The sequence below is a fragment of the Solenopsis invicta genome, chromosome 9 (assembly GCF_016802725.1).
Source record: "Solenopsis invicta isolate M01_SB chromosome 9, UNIL_Sinv_3.0, whole genome shotgun sequence".
Taxonomy (NCBI): Eukaryota; Metazoa; Arthropoda; class Insecta; order Hymenoptera; family Formicidae; genus Solenopsis; species Solenopsis invicta.
In genome coordinates, this window is record NC_052672.1 from 6,325,156 (window position 1) to 6,347,552 (window position 22,397).

General features: G+C 33.8%; 1 protein-coding gene and 1 pseudogene across 1 annotated transcript in view; both read right to left on the minus strand.

Annotated features, from left to right (window-relative positions):
- The window catches only part of LOC105199174 (5-hydroxytryptamine receptor 2A), a 251,336-nt gene that overhangs the window by 201,666 nt on the left and 27,273 nt on the right, over window positions 1–22,397 (minus strand). The gene's annotated exons all lie outside the window — the stretch shown is intronic.
- LOC113004517 lies at window positions 12,858–21,730 on the minus strand (annotated as a pseudogene).

A 22,397-nucleotide genomic window follows, 5' to 3' on the forward strand; every position in this document is an offset into this window, starting at 1 on the left:
ACCAAGTTTAAAAAGTAACATTTTTAGGAAACAAAAGAACGACTTTTCTTTAAATTATTCATTACAAGTATGATAATTTCTCTCCGGACTTATAACAGGCATATGAACAAATTATAGGAAAAATGTTATATTTACTATCTATTTATCCTGTAATATTATACATTTACCTCAGTGTAAAGCAACAGTTTTTCATATTTTATTTACCAAATTTTGCAAATTGTTTTTAATAGAAGCGTCTTTTTATTTCTCTTCGTATAAATATTATTTTTTATTTGATCATAGATAAAGTTCTGGACTTTGATTAATATTTTGAAAATCCATTTAGCCCTTAAAACCGTAATGTTGGTCTTACAGACCGCTATTAAGATTTTACTTGTCAATAACTCCTTTTACAGCCACAAGGGACGCTTTAAACTCATAGTGCCTTCATATGCCTTCGACCCCTATCAAACACTGCGGTGGTCTCACTATTTGCTGGGAAAATGTAACGTAAAATGATTGAAAATTTGTAGCAATCCCACAGATCAGGGTTCACCGTTTACGTTACTTTTCCACAATATTGGGCATGTATTTATTTCTTCATCTACGTCTTATTTACACATTTTAATTCTTATTATTATGCGTGATGTTATATTTTAATATCAGGAACATTTGTATGGCTCAACTTTCTCAGGATTTTTTAAATGTTTTTAAATTTTTTCGAATGGGAGTAATAATTTTTTGAAAATGGGTCTTTTTCGAACTTTGATCCTAAAAAAATTCCGGAACGGGTCAACGTATCAATCTCCGCTTTGTACTAAAAAAAATTGTTTTATCCTTTTTCAAACGATATATTACAATATGGAGGGTTTTATTTGAAATATTTGAGTTAGGGATCCCGCAAGAATACTTCTTGAGGGGTGAGAGAGGGCAATCTTCATAACCCGTTAAAAACAAAACCCCTTGAAATGGTGAAACATGTATTTCGCGATTTTTTATAATTTTGAACAGTTTCCGAAATGTAGCAGCTAAAGTTTTACAGACTTTCAGACTTAAAGACAGCTCGTATATAACAATTTTTTTGCTAATCTTCATATTAAAACATTTTTCTCCGCCTTCCTTATTTACAAGTATCCAATATACATATATATATATAAGTGAAAATATACATTTTTTATTACAAAAATCTTGTAAAATTAACGGGAACATAACAGCGGTCTGTCAGACTGTTGTTTACTAATACCTAGTGTGCTTTTTTCGAGCGTTACAGTTTAAGGGTTAAGAGAAGAAAATAAAAAACCTCAGAACTTTATTCTTGCAGAAATTTTATATTTAGCACCAATTTATATTCATATTTCCTGTTTTTTGTTTAATTCTTACCGAAACAGAATTGTTCGCGATGTTTACTACAACACTAATAGAAAATGATTTAACGCCGTAAAGATTCCTTTAATTCTATAAAAACGGACTTGTTTGACCTTTGAAATTTGTAGGAAACCTTTCAATTAAACTTATTGTATAGAGAAATAATCAATTCTATAAATAAGAGACAGGATAACGACATTTATATAACTTCTGCTGCATTTTTTTAAATTACAGAAACAATAAACTTCTAAACAAAGATTAAATCAAGATGTGAATTGTGGTAATATAGCAAAACTTTAATTATATTAACATATATGACGGCATTATCGGTGGTCACGATAATCAATAATTTCATATTACTATACTCTTCCCATTCATGACGCAAACAATGCGATAGGTAACGTTTCACAATATTGAACGGGCAGTTCATAAATGGTAAACACTGCTCGATAACTGGCTGTGCCATTATTTTAATTATATAATTAGTGTAGGCGGGTGTATATTGCTGCAATATGCGTTTAACGATTGTATCAATAAATAAATAGCTATCGGTGCGTAATGAAAGCATTGCGACAAAGTGTTAATCGTGATAAAGAACATTATTAATTGAGCGAAGGTGAACGTTATTACCGCGCGACGGAAAAGTTCTGTATTCAGATTATTTAGCGGCCACGTCGCAAATACAGCGCGTGCGATTCAAACTATTAGGAAGTTATTCACTTAAAATATTCCACTCTAATTTTAGCGGTGGCGACGCGAAACTGCTTGAACGAAATTAACGAACCAAAGTTTTCGAAATCTGTGTTGTAAAAGCAGCAGTGCCGCGGCATTCATATTTCAGCACGAAAGAACACGTTTCGTAACTTTGAGATTGGAATATCTGGAGTCTACCGGGGAATACCGTTCGTTAGTGAAGCTCTCCTGATCGTGAGAATTTATTATATGACATAGTGATGCGTATGTATCGTTTTGTAGGAGTGACCTAAATAAATTAAATTAGAAACGTGAATTAAAGGTGTACAGAAAATTACAAATATAAAGTTGTGTGTGTCTGTGCAAGTGGGTTACGCTATAGAAAGCTGAGAAAGAGCTGGGTACAGCTATTCAAGTGTCGAGTGAAATAATTCCAATTAAAAAATCGGTTAATGTAGCTAAAAATAATTTCGCTTTGCTAAATATTTAAGAAATATTATATTATCAAGCAATTAGTATTACATTACGTTTAACAATACTTATTAAATATTAAGTAAAGCAAAGCTATTTTTGGTTAGATTAATAGAATATTTAATTATTTCGTTCAACATTTAACAGCTATTAATAAACTGTTTTTTTTTTTTTTTAGAGCGCGATTCCTTTAAGTTCAATTTTAATTGTAAAGAATCATGGGTATCTTCATGTAGTAAAGTGCAAAATAACAAAGATATGCAAATATGTGGAATTCGTGAGGCACGATATGTCAAACCGTATCGAGTAATTTCGCGCACGTGTGGTATTTAAAAAAACATTATTACCTCAACTTTATCTAGCTAGGAATTCAGCAAAAATTGTTAGAAGCCACCATTAACCCAATATCGAGGATAAAGTTTAGTGCGGATACGACGATTGCGTGAGTGTTATTGAAATCCTATCGTGCTAAAATTGATTTATGGCCGTATTAGAAAATTGCCTTGAAATCGATCGCGCCAGCTGCTCCGCACAAAATATCAGACGATAGGGGAAAAAAAAAGAGAGCGATCGGACAATTTTTGTAATCTACCACAAAGTAATCTATCGCGATTGGGGAGAAAAAAATGATACATTCCATGCGCAATTTAAGCGGGAATCTGCGCTTCGGCGAACATTTCAGATGGGATTAAAACAACCGAGAGATTTAAATTTAGATTAATTTTTTCTCCAAATTAGAAGATCCAAATCGCGGCAAATGAGATTTTGAGTACTTTTTACCTTTCCCGTACAGATTATGTGTATAATGAAAATTATATCATTAACATTCATTCAACGTGGAGCTTTCGCTTTTGAACTGCAATAACGAAATTTTTTCATTAAAGTTTTATCTAGCGAGCCGCTGTGAAACGACAAAATTAATAAATAAAGAGTCTTAATGAATATGGCGAATAAGTTACAAGTGCATGATTATTTTAATTCTGATAGAAATACCTTCCACGTAAATATTAATTTATCAACGACGTTGCATATTTTGCACATTGATGTTATCAATATTATTTCGCTACTGAATCACCGCAGTTCAGTGGACAACGAGAGATATCATAAATATTGAGCGTAATGTCGTTTCTGGGATAGGATTTCGTGCTATCGACAACATTTTGCGTGTAAAACTTAAAGGTTAATAAAGGACGATTAATCCCACGCCCAGGGCGATAAACCGAGCGAAGTTCATAGTGGCAATTAAATGCGCAAATACCGAAGAACCTACGTAGAGGAACCCGTTCATGGATGTTATCGATTTCGTCGGTGCCGCGGTCTCCCGATGTAAGCGAAACCGCACGACCTCCGCTAGAGACATATCCTGCAGGTAACGATCAAGCCGCATGTCGAAGAGATGCTAAGCCGTGAGTATAGGTGAGTATAGTGAGTATAGGTCAATATTTGCCAGTACTTGTGCTAATAATTTAGATAGCTCCCCGCTACGTATCCAAGGCGCCTCTGTAATGATGTACGGCGCCTCTGTAATGATGTACGCGAGTCGGTTATTTACCATCAGCAACGACGATTCGACGCAGCAACGATCCTTTGAATCACCACGTTCTATATTTGATCTGCATAATGGAAGATTTTCTTCTGACACGCTAATACTCGTAAAAAATTAAAGATAATGCTATCCTGGACATGTAAAAGCATATACATATGTGTGCGTTAGAGTAGCTTCGACGAAATATATAGTTAAAAAAATTATGGAAAAGAAATCGAGATAAATTTACAGAAGAACCATGTCTTTTTTTTCTTTCTCAGATTGTGACAGAAAAGTCATTATATTATTTTGTCTTTTTGCTATACTTCTTAAACAAAAGTTAGAAATAGAAGATGAGAAAGCGTCATATTGATCAACAGCGAATCTTGACACTTAATATGATTTTTCACGTGAATTATAACGATTACCAGTTCACGTAAACTAAGCAACGATTATTTCGTCGGTCATTAAAACACAGTTACAAACTAAAGCTGGAGCATGTAATATTACAAGTTAAAAATTCACATAAATGTATATTTGAAAATTTCATTTTCTAGTTTCACTTATTGCTGTTTAAAAATGAAACTTTAAAAATATAAATTTAAACTAGAAAGTATCTTCTACGTAATGGTATAACAGTTTTTAACTTTTCAAATTTTGCAATTAAGTTTTTCATAAGATAAATAAAAATAAATGTTTGAGAAATTGTGCCATAAAAGTGATATAGTAGGAAGTAATGGCAGAAATCAGACGCGACCTGCAGTGAACGAATTACTTGTAAAATTGATAAATTGAATAATAACTATATTTCTATGTATTAAACTATAAATTTTTTCGTTTAATATATAAAAATTTAAAGATAAATATGTATCAAATATATCAAAATTAAAAGATTACAGTTCAACATTAAAAAATAAATAAAAGCAGTTTAAAAACTAGCAATTAAAAATAAAATAGTTCATTAAAAAATATATTAAAAATATAAGCCATTTGTCAAATGTGCACAAATATATTTATTTTATGATCAATCCTCAGTAACAAAAAGTGTATCCGATTCATACTTCACAACAATTTTAAATTTAAAACTGTATGAAAAAAAATAAGAACAAAAAAATACAAACAAAACAATTTTACGATGTAAAATGGATCTATCTATAATATATTTACTATTATTTAAACAATACAAATTTGCAAAAGAAATTCATCAATATTTTATTCACGCATTTAAAAAAATTGTTTTCATACGATTTTATATACAATATATTAGTTTGTAACAAAAGTTTGTAGCGTTTTTAAAATAAAATTTAAAGATATTTGTTTAAATATTTGTACACAGATTTATGCAACCACATACATGCCATTACGAATTTTTCTTTCAACCCTTGTTTGTTTTAAATCTATAGAAAATAGTCGTAAATATATGAACCATACATGGTGTTTTACTTTTTAATTATCTAAGCAGATCATGTCTCTGTCAGTATCAATATAGTGCAATGTTTAGTTTCCGAGAAAATAGGGGATGTCACTTCAGAAGACTTGTGTCAGTATCGGCGACGTTCCTCTATTTTTTATATTAAAATTGATCCAGCGCTCGTGGTTTTATACGGAAGGAAAAAAGTAGTACAAAACGTTAAGATCGATTTTTATACAGAGCTCCGGCGATACCATTTCTAACCCCCGTGCGAATATCTCATCTAAGTGGAACATCATGCTATGCCGGCCATTCGCGAGGAGTTTTCTTCATGACATCTCAAGATCTCTGACAGGTCGTTCAGCCGCTTTGTATGAATGGCCAGGGGATTCGCCCTACAACGTACATACTATCGTTGCTGATTAAATAATTCAGTATAACGTAACCTACTTCGAAAAATTTTTACATAAATCCAGGTGAGAAAATTGTCGCAATTTTTCTGTCACAAAATATGTCATCAGGGATGCTTTCGAAATCCCAAGCAAGATCTCATTTTACAAATTGTGCCGATTCGCTCAGCAGGGATCATTATAATTTCATAATAAATGTAAGAAGAGAAGAATTTCCCGTTTCGTATTAATTAGTCATGTTTGTACAACCACGCTGTAAAGAATTAAATTATTTTGCGTAAAAATCGCGACGGCAATTCCGAATGCACGTTGTAATGGTGTGATAACGGAAACGGTGTGTATCTAGTTTCTAGCTTCATCTCTGGCATACTGTGTCATGTCTAACTTACGATGCAAAATACAACCGGACGGTGGATTAGTATTCATGTCCCGTACTTGTTCAGTTAATAAATTCAATTCGTGGAAAAACTTTTCCACGCTCTATCTTCTTTCCATTTCGGTCGTTTTCATATCGCGCGTAAATTTATCTCTCTGTTTCTTTCGCTTTGCTCTACTAAATCCACTGCAATTACCTATCACTCTCTTATTAAATCGCCGTAATTATAATCACGAGATAGTTTTATCTTTCGTCGACATCAGATCACCTTTATTAGATCATTACTCATCCATCGCTAGTAACATTTCCAAGTGATCCCCCGAGAGGAAGCAATCGACTGTTTATTATGTAAAAATTCTCTGCGAGGAGCGCAGAACGCATTAAATAATTATGTATTTATCTTTTTACTTCCTGCTGCTACTTCGCGATACTTTCACCGTCTCCGGCGAGTTCCTGAGAGACTACCGTCTCTGGACATTTTACTCGACGGTAGATTAAATTCATTAACCAGCAAATGAGGGCTGAAGACGTCTCAAAATTCGAGCTGAATGTTAATAATTGCGAGTCATTATGGGACGCTCCGGTGCTGTTACACGATACTTAGAACCGATGACGCTTAGCGCAGGTCGCGCCCCCTCCCTAGTCTTCTCGTATTATATTAAATTTCATCGGTCACTCACGTTACATATCATCACCCTTCTCTGTTTCATTTACGTTCATATCGAATTATTATATCATTGTAATTTTTCATACGTGCAAATATTACAAGAATACATTTGCAATGAAACGGTATTCCTACGAAATTACTTCAGTTATATCTTTGTTGGCAAATTTTTTCGAATTACCATTCTAAATTAGAAATAGATACGGTGGAATCGGTTTCTGTTTATTTTTAAGTAAACTTTGATAAACTTTGAAGTTATCAAGATGTTCAATTCAGTAAAAATTAAAGATTTACGACAAATCGTGATCTCCCTCAACATTTTTTGCTACGCGAAAGTCTCGAGTGGTTAAAAATAGACGGAAAGGTGATAGGGAACTTCCGTAAGAGGATGCGGCGTACACACACACAAACATATTATATATATATATATATATATATATATATATATATATATGCAAATGTTTTATTTATAATAAAAGATAAAGTCATGCAAGATAAATGTAAACCGCAGATGCGGTGTCGACGTGGCGCGCAGGCACGCTGAAAAAGGCAAGGTTTTCCCCAGTGACAAACGCGTCACGTTGCGGACGGCCGGACGGCTGACTGCATTATTTACACCCACTTACTGCCGGCCACCGCTTTCGGTCGTTACACATGTTCAGTACGGTTATCTGAAATGATATACGACGGGCCTTTCGCGTACACGAAGCGTATAGATTATTGAAGCGCGTTCCCTCCTATCTTTCGCGTATCTCTCCTGTATCGTTGTAGAAAGTAGCATACTGCCCGTTGGATGAAAGTCGGTGTTCCTTTGTCAGCCGTTCTCTGATAACGGCGGCAGTCTGCGTCTGACAACAAGGTATGATTGAAATATACCGAGAGACGGACCGTCCGGATTTTATAAGAAATTACGTGGATCGAAATATACTGTCAGTTTGTACGTCTCTCTGAGCTTCCTCTAGTAATAAGAAGTTATTTAAGTCGGATAACTCTCTCTGAAAGAGGACTAGATTGCTTGTGAGATAATCTACCCGTAACAGTCTTATTAGATATCAGAATTACATAGTGTTTTATATGAAACAGTATGAAATTTTAATATAGAGAAGAAGAGGGCATTATGGGCTATATAAATATTATGAACACCTGTATTATCTCCGTTATTAGGTAACGATATGCTAGTAATTTGCTTATGGAATTATTTTTTTAATAGTGCCATTACATAGTGGCGCTAATATGCTAATAACCCTGTTTGTTATACGATTTTTTTTTTAATCTTGAACATTTCAAAATTTTTTCAAGATACATCTCAACATTTTTAATTACTTTCTCATTGTTCTTAAACTTGAGCGTATTATCACACGAATGTATTGTACACTAGAATGTTTCCTTTTTATTATTTCACTTTTCATTCGTTTATGCATTCGAGTTATGCAAAGTTAACAATAACATGACACATTTTGATAATGTGGGCCCTACGGGCGTCTCAAGAGACCTCTTTTTCAAAGTTTTCATATTGAAGTAGTATATTCGATAAATCGGTTGTAATTTTATTGATAATTTTTAGTTCATATTACATCTATATTATATGTATATTATTCATATTATATATTATAGATTTTCAGTACTGCATGTGGAAGGTTTATGTGTACGTACATACATTTGCACCTGTTCTGCAATTTTCTCTTTACATATTTTAAGTAAATATACAATTGTATAACAAAACACTGTGTTCTTTAAATTAAATTTTTCAAATTTATTGCAGTGATCCATATTACCATACTTGCTCCTCTTCGACCCCTTACGCAATGTCGTTACGTTTTTATAAATAATATTCGATATAATAAATATGTCATACTTTTCAGTATAGAATTTATTGAAGAAATTTGATGAATACAATGTAATCGTTAAATTTTTAATTTAAAATATTGATTATTAAAAAAGTTATTGTGTTATATGTAAGCCGTTACCACCTTCTCCTCCACTAATTATTTTTAACACGCCGATATTTATAACATAATGTTACAAATTTAATATTATTTTATAATACTAGATGCACTTATTTTTCTCGAAAGCTTTTATTGACAGAGAATGAGAAGCAAAGACTTCATTGTAAAAAGTTTTCAAATATTTCATTTTTATTAAAAACTATAAACATTTCGAGAAAAATAATGATTTCTAAAATTGGAAATTGTGCTCAATGCGATTTTGTCATGTCTTCATTTGCCACTTTAGCTGGAAACAAACCACAGTGAACCATGGAACCGCAAACTGCCGCATTACAGACAGATGTTAAACGAAGTATAGTTTAGAGAGAAGCATTGTTCTAAATGAGAATTACCATACGTAAATACAAGCTTGTCGCTTGTGTGAAAGGTAAACGTCCAACTGACGTGTGCGCTCTGCGGCTCGGGAATCTGTGGTCCGCGTGCGAGAGAGAGAGAGAGAGAGAGAGAGCCCTATCGACGTACAAATAAATCGAGAAGCATCAAGTTTCTCTCAATCACCTACATATATTTCCCTGCGAGATTGAAGAAAATATATCTGCAATTATGGGAGTAGTAAATAACCTTTCGATCGAAGATTTGCGCCGTCTGACAAATTACGAGCTATTCTACTGATAAAGAGAAATGCCGTCGAATGGAATAGATAAGTCTTACATGGAATGTAAAGAGTTTAAAAGAGGCGTGATAAACTTCTAAAATATGGAGATTTAAACTAAGAGCTCTTTCAGAGGATTTTGATTTCACCGAGCCGCAGTATATACGTATATGTCCGCTGCTGCTTTTCGAGAAGGAAACTAATGGCGCGGTCGGATTTGGCCACTGCCACGTCCTTTATCACTGCTGTAACGTTCACATATTTTGCTGCGAAAGCATGTTGATAGCCAGCTGCCATAATTTAAGTACGCGCCGTGAGTCTCGTATTCCGCACTGCGACGGATTACACGGATATACACGACAGAGATTGTAGCGACATTCTTGCAACGCGTAGTTCGACTTCGCGAAGTCACTTTAATGCTGCAGCTCCTCTAAGGATTACCGCGCTTATGAAAGTTACTCCGTATACCGCTCATATTTTATTTAACCGCTGAATTATTTCTCGTAAAAATAAATAGAAAGTCACACTCGTTTATGCATTGTTGTCAGTATCTGTTATTATTGTTATTTTTTTTTTTTTTATTCAAAAGAAAAATGCGTTGCCAACAGAAATGCATTTTGATAAGCTTCTTATAAACGGGATTCTCCACTTTTATCGGGTTTATAGACCAGATTAAAGTAAAGATATTTGCGATTGGAAATACCAAAAATCAGCGATATTACCTCGTCGTCATCGTGCTGAATTGCCATTTTAATATCAAATTTTACTCTCAAAGAGATAAAATGTATTGTATTTCAGTCCCCTACTAATTTTTTGACCACTTCATGTTTTACAAATGCTTTTTAGTACAATTAAATGTGCAAACTTGTTAATGGTAATTCATACATTAATACACAATCATTAAAATCATTATAATGCAAAATATACAAACTTATTTATTTATGTTATTTGTAATGCAAAGAACAATTTCAAATTAATATTATTTGAAATGATGGATAGTACTGCAAATATTAATATACATGGAGAGAATTTACCCTGAAAATTATGGTAATAGCGGGACGTCATTGCTTTCAAAGAATTTTACTATAAAATTTATTAAAATTTAAACTCCTTTTCTACAAAACTAATGCGTGTTCGATCGATTTTTATCCATGGAAGTTTCTCGAAATTTTAAGAATTTCGCTGCTTCTGAGTCTTAAAAAAAAAAAAAACATTTGTAGCAAGAAGAACCTTTGTGGGGCCAAAACCATCAATTTTTCAACAAACAGCACTAATTTCATTTTTCGTGTCGGGTACCGTTAATCCAGGATTAGGATAGGAATATTGCCTTTTTATGAAAAATAAAATCTTCGTAAAAATCATTGTAAGTATTCCAGTTTCATTCTAAAATAATATTTAAATTTCTCTGCTTTTATTGAAAGCTTATTTTTTTCAAAAAATGAATATGGAGAACAGAATTGAGGCTTTAAATCGCATTATGTGGAATCAAAATAACATTAAACCTCTTGGGAAATACATTTTCGCATTAAAATATTTAAAAAAATGTGTTTTTGTGATATTGAATTTTTCTTATATGCCCTTTATTGAAAATCACTCATTTTTATATTGCCAAATAATTATATTTTTTTAAGAATTTAAAATTCTTGTACTTTTTTTCGAAGCTCTAAACCTAAACGAGAATATGTGTAATTAATTTTCTATAATTAAATTATACTATATTTTATTTTTTTCCCGAAGTAAAATACAAACATACTTGTTCTGAAAACGTGGAAGTATATTTGTGAATTTTTAGATGTTTCTTGAACCATTTTAAATAAGTGAAAAATGATCAGACTCGAGATCTGTAGAAGCAAAGTGCCGTTTTTCACATCGTACGTATAATCCATAAGGATTAATAAAATTTAATGTAACTACATTAGGAAATAGTTTGGTTAAATTTCACTAAAAGTATAATAAAATTCTTCGAAGTCCATGTTGACCCATGACTCTCATGATTTTTAAATAATAAGGTAAATTCTAAGACGAAATTCTCTGCGTAAATCTATTATTATTACAATTTTCCATATAAAATATGTGTATTTGAATAAATATAATATAGACATTAGGGGAGCTTTCCGATCGCACAAATCAGCTTACAGGATGCTGTATAAATAATTTACGTAAACTCTCAATGATATCGTGAACTGATCGCATTTCGTTGAGCGTATTACGAACAAATCATTAATCTCTAAGCTCGATATCGGTCCAATGTTTCACCGATGAAATCTGGATACTCAATAAACACGTTACGCTCACCGCTACACTAATGTAAGCGGAGACGATGATAAATTGACACTGTCTATCATTTTCTAGTCTAACGATTGAGAACAATTTGCCATTTCCAATGGCATCGCGTTCGAAAGTATCAAAACAACGCAGAGAGGCCAGGCGATGCAACCGCTGACAAATAATCTCAGTATTTATATTTTTTCTAAAAGCCAGCATGCGAGGTAATATGACCGTAAAAAATGTGATTTGCAATATGACAACATAAATTTCAAAAAGATTGCATGCGTAAAGCTGGAAAATAAATTTCGCCCCGTGGGGAAATGTAAACATAATAAAATATTTATATGCGGCGCACGTTTTACGTGTATTTTCGCGTTTAATTAAAAAAGATGTTCGAACATGTATGCCCTCGCGTCCGTTTAAACGGTGAAAAGCAGTTTGCTGTCTTCTCGCCTCGTTTCGCAATTAGTGCACGCCACGTCAATGACATTTAAACAGCCGGTGGATGGATTGCGGTAACAGAAACTTAGTTTTACTTCTGCATAGCGACCGGCAAAGTGGTGCTATCAAACGCAACGATTGATTGCCGCAAGCTAATAGTGGTCTGATTGATTGCCGTAATGCTATTCGAGTGTTCGTCCGCCGCATTCGCGCATTGACCACTGTCTGCGTCATTGTCAACATCAATTTCGTGTTTATCCCGGAATCGCACAGTAAAATTTCTAGGTATTTTCAATCTTCGGCACCGTTCGCGCGGCGTCACACTGCGATCTGATTTCCTATTCACCGTCTAACCGTAAGTGATTGATGGCGCGCTGACGGTTTAATCATGCATCGATTGCATCGCACCGCGAATCTATTTCGCGCGCGGCGACTTCTCTATCGTACTGCTTCAAAGATCCTCCCTTTTTCAGTCTTAATCCAGTTTTCATCGACCGCTTGTCTAGAGGCTCAGAAATATCGCAGAACAATAGTCAGATTGTTTCCGAGTTTTCGCGCTACTTCTTTGTCGAAAATGGAAAGATCCTCTTTCCATTTCCGACAGAGCATATATACGTTGAGTAGAAGCAAAAAAAAAAAAAACACGTTAGACTTATTTACATTCCCTCCGCAGAGATATCGAGTTTCATCAAAATCTGTGGGCTGTGGTTTGTAAATATTTCATGCAACATTTTCCTATCGCGCCGTATCGACTATCGGCGCGTGGTGTTTTTCGAGCAATATCCTTTCCACGAAATAGTAGGTTTGCATACTATCAGCTCGATGTCTCGGACGGCGATGTCGAGCCCGGTCGATCCTATTACGGACTTCGTATCTTCGGCGTCATTTCCGGATTGCACGGGGTGCGCAGCGCGGTGGCGGCGGCGTCTGGTCTTGTAGGCAGAGACGCGGCGGCATCCGGTTACGCAATGGGGATATTCAGTATTCCCGTTTCGGCGGCTGTCACCAGCCCGGTGAAGAGCTCGACTACTTTAGATTGATCATTCGATAAAGCTATCGGCACTGCGGCGGTATCCCGCCCAAGTGCATCCGTCGTCCGGGGGATCAATCCGATTCGACAACGGCGTTACCGCTGCAGGCGCCGCCGGTGCAGACATATCTTCCTTTCTGTCGGGTGAGCGACGCCGCTTTCAGCTCGCCTCATTGAATATTGAGCAGACTGCGAAGCCGTCGCATCCATCGACGGATTCGCTGTCGCCCGTTCCCTCGAATTTTCGCCGTGGTCACCATTTTTCCGCTGGCGATTCTCTTCGCGGCGCCCGCGTGTATGTGCGTCGCGAAAAAGCGAAAAAGCGAAAAATCACGTTAACGATAATGTAGATTGTGCGGTAAACGCTGATAAATAATGCAGCGATGCGATGAGCCTGACGAATAGAAAGAACGGCGGAACTAAAACGCCGTGTAGCGCCGTTGTAAGACTCCGTAAGATAAATTGTATTGTACTATACCGAAGGCTGAAAGTGAGTTTTCCTCATAACTTTATTCTACCGTGCGCCAGACGTTAGACGTACGATATACCAGCAGTTGCCGCGCGATGGTCGATTTTTATTTATTTCTACGTTATTATTGTATGTATAATTTAATATTACGTTTCTTCAAAGCATTAATTTTTTGCGTTTCGTTTCGCCTTTTCTGCCAGCCAGCGTGGTAAAGCTAAGTACATAATCCGATATTTCCAAGAAAATTTCTGTATCCCCGTAATGAGATTCGCGAGTACGCCGTGGGCAATAAAGGCCGTGCTTACCATGCTTACCGGAATTAACAGAACGTCCTCCCATTACATAACAAGATTAAAAGAAAATATTTTATGAGATAGCTACTTGATCAGCGCTCTCTTTCCAATACTTGTAATAAGATCTGTACAAGATGGCCTGCGAAATTCCTCAAGAACTCGAGCTTTTCCATTTTGTCCTTTATTGTTAGTCATATCAGGAACTTTCGCAAATTAGGCCTTCGTTTTATTTTAATTAAATTGTCTACATCTAAAGTGTACAATTAATTTAAAAAGTATATTTGCTTATGAAAAACATAGTATAATCCGAGTAAAATCATACACGACAAGGTGACGGTCTCAATTATGGGATTAAGTCTTAATTATCGATCAAATTTGCAAAATTAAAGATTTTACGGATATAAGTACTACTACAGAAATTTTTTTCCTCCGTTCTTTAATTTGTTTGTAATTATTATAATATAAAATCATTTTTTTATTTATTGCTAATATTTCAGAAAAAAAACCAACTTTATCTTTAATAACCCCTCTAAAATTGTAGTCAGATTAGAGATTAAAATTGGATTAGAATTTAACTAATCAAAGCAAAGTTTACTTGAGATTGATTTTCCCTCTTCTAATTGATTAAATTTCAATCCAATCTCAATTACCTTTAGTTTGATATTAGTCATAATAATTTCTTTAAATATCTCTTTAATATTTCCTTGAAATTATAATATTTTTAGTAAAATGTATTATAGATAATACACTGAATACAATATGCATTAAACACAATATATATATCAAGTTGCACTAAACATTTAAAATGTATATTAATATATATTTAATTATGCCGACCTGCAATTAAAATTTGTACTTAAACAATGAATGAAATTAAGACTAATAATATAAAGGACACGAATAAGCAAAAAAGAATGGCTGCGTTCAACAAAAAAAGCAGCTTCGTAACTGTTGTAAGTTTCTTTAAAATTATTAGTTTGTATATTTAAATCCGACAGGAACTAAGAGAAAAAAATCAATCGCATCAAAGAATCTTACAACAGTTGCAAAGCTACTTTTTCTGCTGAACGCAACTAATGTGTTTGGTCGAAGCGGATCTTGGTGACCAATAACATTTTTGTGCGATTTTTATAGTTTCCATTTCATGAAAGCTGCATAACGATTGTTTGTCGAGCTTAAAACATAGTTCTATTATTTTTCACAATAAATTTGTCACAATGTTTTAAGATGCTTGTTAGTACGAAGATTATTCGGAAAGTAAGATCCGAAACAAATATGGAAACTATGTAGAAAAATCAGACCTTACTTTCCGAATAACCCTCGTACCACAGTATTATTAAATTGTTTTTTTAATTTAATCTGCGATGTTATGTATACTCTAGCCCCAGTTAGAATTGTGTTTCCAGACTGATAGATAATCACTGCGCAGTTTACATAAACTGGAAATTGTAAAAATCATACAAAAATATTATTAAACACCAAGATCCACTTAGACCAAAAATGATACTTGTTTTTTGCTTATTTGTGTTGTGCGTAAATATTTTTTTAAAAATTGCAATTGTTCGTTGAATATATAATAATATCGAATACATAATGTAAAATTTTCTTTGAAATTATAATATTCACTACTTAACATTGACATTAACAACCTTTTCAAACATTTAATTGTTATTAAATTGACACAAACTAATAAAAATCATTTTAATCTTAAATGATTTATTGAAAAGACGTCATCTTGAAATTATGAATACAATTGCGTATTTTATAGTTCAGTCTGATTTATACCCGAGATTGACTTTTCGATTGTGGTTGTTTCATCCATCTGAGAAGCGCCACGTGCGACAAATATTGGTGATGTCGTGGGATCATCCGTGTGCCATATTGGTACAAGATAAAAGACGAGCGAGTGACTAGGGAGTCCTTTCGATCGTCTTTCTGCAAGACACCAAATTACACCGCTATATGAGAATCGCACGAACGTGATCTCTCGGATAAAACTACCCGAATCATCGTTTCCGTTTGATCCACTTTGCTCTCGATCGAACGACAAGTCGAGCGCTGCCACCTTGCCCTTATTGGCCAAGCCGCGGTCTCCTTTGCCGTCTCGCTTGCGGCCGCCGCGGTCTCATCTCTTGCATCTCGACCTGTCCTCCCTTCAACAAAAGCCAATATTCCTGCAGACAATGCTGAAGGCCCCCATTGTACAGATATCGCCGTACACCCGACTCGCAGGTGAAATGAAATACGCCGCGAAACGTCACATGCAATCCGTCCGTCAGGTGGTGCGCCAGATTAAGCGCAGCAGCCACGGACGGATGTCTGTAGGCGAACTGATGAATATGAAGTTTCGGGATTCCCAACTATGTCACGCTCCGCGCAATAATATCGTCCGAAAACGTTTGGAAAATGTTTCAGCCGTATCATAGGATGTAAAAGGGCCATACCGCTAAAAATTCCGTCGAATTTAATTGAAAGCGAGTAATCGCTTTTTAAATTTGTCAAAAGAGTCATATTTTTACAGTTCAATTCGCTTCGCTCCCTTTGGGGTCTCTAATTTTGAATTTCCATTCTCCTTTTTAAATTACTCCTTCTGTTCCGCTTTCTACTTTCGCTTAAATAATGTTTGCCTCTGTACTAGGAAAAAGGATGGAGTGAGATGTTTGCTTTGTCCCCACTCAGTCATTCTATTTCAAACTGTTGAAGTGTCATCACCTATCCCACAGCACAGCAGGACTACACGTGGCACAATAATCCCGCGGTCTCGTACGTATCTCAAAGAGATTACCAGCGCTCACGGCAACTGTTTTGCTGCGAATTCGTGACATCAGCGACCTTTCATTCGTGCTTGTCTCGACTGTCATTGCTTCCGGTGATCCGTCAACTAGTTTCTTTAACGATACTTTCGCTTTTGATGAAGCCACATCGTTAGTGGTTCCGTGACTGATAATTCCGGCTTCTACGAAAGCGGTGACAAGATTTTCTTTCGGTAATTGGGAGACGTAAACTTTTGTTATAATGTCTAAAGTTACTTTTTAAAAAAAAAAAGTAAAAATAAAAGATACCAAGTGTATACGTGTGTGTACGTGTGGTATGTCTCGAAGGAAAAAACGTTGTAGTAAAAAATATAAGTAGTAATATTCTTAATTCTCTTAAAAAAGCAATAATATCAAATTGTTTAATCTAACTAATATGCATAATATTTTTCACAAAATGTATGAAATCTTTAAACTGCGTTGGTTAGACGGAGAACATATATTATACATATTTCCTTGAAATAAAACTGTTATACGACTTAAAAAAATTAAACTCAAGTGATATGTATTATATCTTTGTGTTCTTATATTTAAAAGTTTTTCCATTTCAAGTGGTATATTTGATTAGAATGTAAAATTAGTAATTTAATTAAAAATAAGTAATCAAAAAAATAACATACAGTATAAAATTAAGAAATTCAATTAAAATAAAAAAATTCAATTTTAAAAAATGACGCTGCTAAATTGAATAAGGAAAACAATTTGTAATAATGAATTTAATCTATGTACGCACGTGAATGTTATTACTTTATTATATTTTGAGATCTAACAGCGCCAAGTCTTTTTACATTAAAATTTCTTTTATTTTAATTAAATTTTTTTCCTTTTGCACTATTACCTATCTAATTTTTTATGATTAAATTTTATATAATATCTAATATTTAGTAATATCGGAGATTATTTTAAGATACATTTCTTGAATCAGATTTTTCAGAAATTGAAACATGATATTAATATGTACGATATTCAATCTTGCTACGACATTTAATCTTTATTAAAAAGAGGACATTTTGTTTTAAAAATAACGTTTTCAAAAATAATTACAATCTTAACGCGCGCGAGAATTTTAGGCGGGGATATAAAATGCGGAACTTTAGTATTGTATTAAATACACACATAAAATTTCATGATATATGTATTAATCGTCTACCGTATACTCCCTCTCTGAAAATCCCCTCTGTAAAGCCACGTGAAATCTATTTAGTATAACATAAAAGCCGTGAACGTGTGATTCATGACGTTGAAAACAATACACGCGCCCCTTTGGATTACGTCAAAAATATCAAACTTTTTAATTGCATATTTAATAATAACACACACGTTGGAAATTCAATTAAAAGTAATTTTCTCTTGTTATTCTTACGTATAAGGTGCTCAAAAAGGTTATTCGGTTTAGACCAAGTTTATATAACATGTTAATGAGATCGAGTAAAAAGTGAAAAAAGTTCACATAAACTTGCTCGAAACTGTTTTCTTTTTTTTTTTTAATTCTAAACGTTCAAAGGTTTTTATCAATTGTTATAATAATTGATGTTGTAATAATCAATTAAATAATAAATATTTATAATATAATATGTATAATATACATATGTATCTATTTATATACATATGTATCTATTATTTAAACGAGCAAAATTACTGCGATTACGCATTGTGATTTTAACATACATTTAAGATGCATAATACATAGATGTCTTTATGTACCGTACAGAAATTATGGGATGTTGTTTTCTTACTCCGCCGGCATCACATTATCAAGGAGTTTGTTAGACCTTAAACGTTTACCTATGAAACGAAAGATAAACAATTCTGCATTAAAGATCATAAACTCTCGGATAGCAGATTTGAAGAGAAACGAGGCGAATAAATGGCCCCCTAAGTACTTGGAATATTCTCGTCGCTTGCGTTCTTTTCTCATATGCTGGATATTCTTTTCTCTAAAATATTTTACAAGAAATATTTGTAGAGAATAAACGAGCGCAGAAATATTTTTAGAGTATGCATTGTGTTATCTCCCGAAGAAATCAATGTTAAATAACACAATGCAGCTCAGTATTAAAATACAACATACTGCAGTTTTAACGATTGCATGGTTACATTCTTCGCAAACAACGTCTTCAAATATTGGCAGCAAATATCGTTCCTATTGCTGACCTAAATCTTCAAATGTATCCGCGTTTCTTTTCTTAGGATTTCACCGCAATTCGCGGATTAATAACTCTTTTTATTTTTACATTTGGGCCATTTGTAGTTGTACGCAATTTTGGATCTTGGCCATAAATATGTCGTCCTTAATGAAAAGGCCGATTATCGTCGAATTTATCAATTTCTGTCGGATTGGTAGGTCGAATCGTACAAGATAAAGTGTTCTCTAGAAATTCACTGTATTTTATTCAAACACACACATACACACACACAAATATAACGTGCGTAACGACAATTGCAAGAAATGCTTTGACGCAAGAGATTAATTGAGGTTAAGCTCGATTTTTATTATATGTAATACTTTGAAAAAAGACACGCAGTAACTAGGATAATCTATGATTTAGCGTTGCGAGATATTGCTGTTCTTTCGCAAATCCTAAAATTGACGGTCAACGTTATCGGAACGATAAACGGAAATTTCGGATGATTCAATGTCCTAAGCCATGTTCCATAAATCCGTTTCAGTAGAAAATTACAATATGAAGTTATGACAGATACTAATCTCGATGCCATTTATTTAAGGTGTGGATTAAATTTTTGTTTTGATAACTTAGCACATTCTTGGTAACAATAAATTAAATATTAACTGAATATGAATTATTTTAATTACACGTTTTTATAGAAATGTATTAAAAATATAATTCCTATTTTTGAAAATGGTTCAAAGATATTTGATAACTATTCATGATTAAAGAGTTACAAAAACTGAACAAGTACGTATATATTATAAAAATTCTGGATTATGCAGTCTAATCATTTTGTATCGCACGGGAAAAAAAATTTTCTATTGTAGTAAAATTGTTTTTGATATAATAATTCGATATGTTTGTAGAGACAGCGATAAAATTTAGTTGATACAAGTAATTTTTAGAAATTATTTATTAGTAGAGATCTGCTTAGCGTATTTGTCTTTACAATTAAGTTAATTTGCTTAAAGAACAATAATGCATTCTTAGCAAATAATTTTGCTATTAGAGCAAAAATGCTACTGCTCACTCTGCTTTTCCGTCTGTCTCTCTCTCTCTCTCTCTCTCTGCTCCTTTAAAAGTGAATTTGTTCTTACAGCAGAATAATTTAGTTTTAGCAAATTTATATCTAGCAAATATCAACTTTTAACTAATCTTTTAGCTGTCTACATAATACATTTTACTGCAGCAGCATAAAATTTACTACGCTAGCAAATTAGTTTTCTCCGTGCAGTAACGTCACATCGTGAACAATTTTGTTTCGGCAAAAATCAAACAGTAAACGAGAAATATAAATAGACGGTAAGTTTAAAATTTACATAAGCATCAAACACAATTTATTTTATGAAGTTACCTTATGACTCTGCAGATTAGGATAATAGATTTTAGATTAGACTTCGATTAAGGAAATTTATTGCGATTGAGAGACACTCAGTAAGGTCGAAACTAACATCACTTGGAACATTTAATAAATAACATATGTATAACATAAGGGAAGACATTTTGTTTAAATTGCTCGTCTTTGGCCGTTTGACGCTTTCAGAAATTGTTTTACAATTTGTTTTCTGCCTTGGCATAGAAAGCTTTCAAATTCAGAGCCAATTTCGAAATGAAAAAGCAATGAGCGTTGTTGGTATTCGGAATATCATTTTTTAAGACTTGTACCAAATGATTTAAGCGCAGTGTGCTATGCACTCGTCTGACATCGCATGATGCATGTGCACATGCGGCATCTCTCGTAAACCTTAGAATAATATGCCCGACACGGTCAACTTCCACATATTGCGCTACATACATTTTCTTATTACACGGTTGCCTGGTTATATCAACATTACAACAGTATCTAAGGTACACGTAAAGTAAAATGTATTCACGAAAGAAAGCGACTGGACCATGTTCCTTGAGTGCCTCGCAAAAAAGTTTCGTAACGGAAAATTAGTCTAAAACTTTGCCAGACCGGCTATTTAAGATACCCTTGGTATCGAGAATTAAAGTTCCGGACGTTGTCAGCGTTGAATATAAAAATGATACCAAGGAACATTACCTTCTGATTAATTTTTCCCATGGGATCTCTTGCCTCATCAGAAATTTAAATTGACTAGATAACTAAACTATCGATCCGCGAATGCAGCGTAATGGTATTAGAACTACTCGACGCTGTTCCAGTATTATAGGAACAATCCGGCTAATGTAAAGCTCAGAGCATTGATTCTCTCTCGATACATCCCCCTCAAGCAGCGACGTAGCGAAATGCCGCTGCTACTTACAACAGATTCAATCTTCGTGCCTTCCGGGACGTCGTTTGCGGCCATTTGCGGAGGCTCGGTTATCCTCGCAATCAGATCAATGCAACCGTTTGTGCCACTACCAAGCCATCGATGCTCGTAAGCCGAACTACCCAAACCCGCAACTTTTTCGACGGCACGGCATGGAGGCGTTTCATATCGGAATCGCGCGGTTTCTGTCCATTATATTTGTATCAGATAAAGTCAAAGTTTCTCCGTCTATCAACAGCCGAGTGGGAACAACGAAATGCGGAGGCAGCACGATGATATCGACACTCATAAACGGGAAATCAGCAGATACTGAGTAATTTTTCTCTTTTTCGTTTTCGCATTGCATAGGCAATGCCAATGGATATGTACGCTAATGTAATAGCGCTTGAACTTTTACGTAAGACAATCACACTAACAAATAATCCTACTTTTGTATTACTCGTCGGATATATTGAAACTTACAAATATATTTATAGAATAACCAAAAATAATAGTATTTTTTTATAATGGTAATTTTATGATGGTACAATTTTAAAGGTGACAATTACCTCTTGTATTTATTTTATATTGCACTTTATATTATATTTCAATATTTCCACAAATAGAATTAATTTATAAAAAATAAAATTAATTATGTGGCCTTTATTCGACTCAGGTACTTAATAAATGAATGTTAAAATAATTATAATTAGGAGTTCCATTTCTAAAGTTATTACTGCAATAAAAAATGTTAGTAATAATGTCAGCAACATAAAATGTGTTAGATTGGAAAAAAGCTGCAGTTATCACAATTTAAATATATTTAGCTGTACATACATCTTAACCATAATTATTTTAATGCTGTTATTGTTTTATGGTTATGTAGTAAAAAACTGCTATAATTTATAATCAATGCACGTACGATGTCTATAGTTCTGAAGATTAATTAAAATCAAAATCCTAATGTGAAAATGTTGAGGACACAACAGTTTTTGTAAACTGATTAAAATTAATCAGTATAATAGCTTACCATAAATTTATCGCGCTATGCGCACTTACAATTGCGCTAACACGTATGCGTAATTATAATTCTGATTTATTTAAGATTTAAGAAAAAATATTTTAATATCATCACGTGGCTTCCAATGATTTATTACATTTGTTT